Genomic DNA, 2,291 nt, shown 5'->3' on the forward strand with positions numbered 1-2,291 from the left:
TAGGGACCCTTAAAAATGATCCCATACTAACATTCTAACCACAAATTTCATGTCTTATCCTTGGGATTCAAGTATTGATACCTCTGTAAGAGACAAGTTACTAAAGCTTCTGCAAACTCCTTTATCAGACATTAAGTTCCTCTCAGGCCGCTCTGAAACAGAAGCATAGTGACATGCTAGCTTGTCTTCAATAGTTTTGGCTGATCAGGAGACAGTGAGCCCACATAGATTTAGAGTTTATTATTTACAGCACAGCAGGCAGCATACGTTCCACATTCACATCAGTTTCCCTTTTCCTCCAAGTCCCAGAAAGTGATCTGGAAGTAGATCTAGGTGGATTCTGTACCCACAGTGGATCTGTGTCAAAGCTGAGGAGTACGGATCTTATAAAATCTTATAAGAGGCTGATGGTAAATCTACCCATCCTCTTTGCTAGAGGTTATTTTTATTACCCTGGACTATAAACAAATCTCGCTGGGGAGAAGAGGGAGACATCTATATTACCTTGTAATATCTCCATGAGAGGAGATTTCTATATCTTTATTATACATTAATGTAAAAAAATATGCTCCAGAGTGAGTCATTGTTTCTATCCTGCCAAGGCCCCTTGCAAACATTCGTAAAAAAATAGTCATGGAACAAATGGACTGTTAATGCCTAGACACCTAGGAACGTGAAAGATACATGGAGAATTGTTTCTAACGTTGTTTTTCTGCCTGTGGTGATAGTGGGAGGGTTGACTCCTAGCAGTACAATGAATAACTTCAAAATTGTCCTTGTTAAATCCTACCTATTGATTACTTTTGATATATTTGATCCTTATTGTAAGCAAATAGTTTTTAAATATGTGAACCAGTTGTCAGATCCATCATTTGAAAATCTAGACTTGATGTACCCTTTACTTTGGAATTTCATGTGTATTGTATGTTGATGCCACACCAAAAAGCTTTCATATAAACTGCCTGCTACTTAAATGTCAGACAAGGTGGAATTTACAACAAGGGCTTACTAGGGAAAAATAACCAGTGTGCCTTGATAAAAATTTCTCTTCCTTATGAAAATATTAAATTCTAAACTTGCATGCACCTAATATCTAGTTTTAAATATACATGAAAACAATTGGCACAGCTACGAGAGAACTGACAAATATACCATTCTACTGGGAAATACTAACACTTTTTAACTCATTTTGTGAGGCTAGTAAGGCCTTGATACCAAAACAAAATGGGGTGAAAAAAAAGGGAAAAAAAATTATAGACATATTTCAATCAGAAACACACAAAACATAAATATTAGTGAATATAATTCATTAAAAGCTAATGCATTATTATGAGATTAGATTTATTCTAGGAATAAGCATTTGTTCAGATTTAGAGAAATCAATGTATTTCATGCTAATAATTTAAAGGGCAAGAATGATACAATCATCTCAAGAATATAATGGAAAATTGTAACACTAATTCAATATTAAAATAAAAACCTCTTAGAAAGCAAATTATAGAAGAGAACTTCCTAGGCTGATAAAGATATACACAACAATTCACATGAAACATCACTCCTAAGAATATATCCTCAAAAATCAGAAAGAAGACTTGGATTCCTGATATCACCTTTTTAATTCAACATTTTTCTAGTTACCAGCCTTTTCAATAAGTCAATTAAAAGAATAACATCTGGGAATTACCTGGTGGTCCAGTGGTTAGGACTCAGCACTTTCACTGCTGAGAGCCCAGGTTCAATCCCTGGTCAGGGAACTAAAAATCCCACCATAAGCCTTGTGGTGTGACCAAAAAAAAAAGAAATTTGGAATACATAGAAGAAACAAAATTATTTTCAGCCAATGTAATTGTCTACTTGAAAAACCAAAAGTAACCTACAAAGTATTAAAATTAATGAGAGTTTTTCAAGGCTGTAATATATAATATTGATATTGAAGTCAATTTTATTTTTATATCCCATCAAAACTAATCTTACATAATTTAAGAAGGTATCACTTGCAAAAGCAACACGATGTTTTTTGAATATAATAAAAAGTTGGATTACTGTGGAGAAAACCAGAACACCTTATTGAAATACATTATTAAATAGGACCTAAATATATAAAAATATATACCATGTTCATGGGTTGAAGACTCAGTTTTGTAAAGAAATTTCAATATGGTGTTCCAAAATGACAAGTGTCCTGACTAGGAGAGCTAACTACAACACTCAGTTCCTTATGGCCTATAAAGATGAGTCCTCTAAACATCTCTGGTAATTATAATAAAACACTAATAGTAAATTCAGGTATT

At 33.4% G+C, this 2,291-nt stretch overlaps 1 non-coding gene across 1 annotated transcript; it reads left to right on the forward strand.

Moving 5' to 3' along the window:
• Nucleotides 1-1,681: 1,681 nt before the first annotated feature.
• TRNAE-UUC lies at nt 1,682-1,754 on the forward strand. The gene has a single exon. It is a non-coding gene; the product is annotated as a tRNA-Glu (tRNA).
• Nucleotides 1,755-2,291: the final 537 nt, after the last annotated feature.

The sequence above is a fragment of the Phocoena sinus genome, chromosome 1 (genome assembly GCF_008692025.1).
Source record: "Phocoena sinus isolate mPhoSin1 chromosome 1, mPhoSin1.pri, whole genome shotgun sequence".
NCBI lineage: Eukaryota > Metazoa > Chordata > Mammalia > Artiodactyla > Phocoenidae > Phocoena > Phocoena sinus.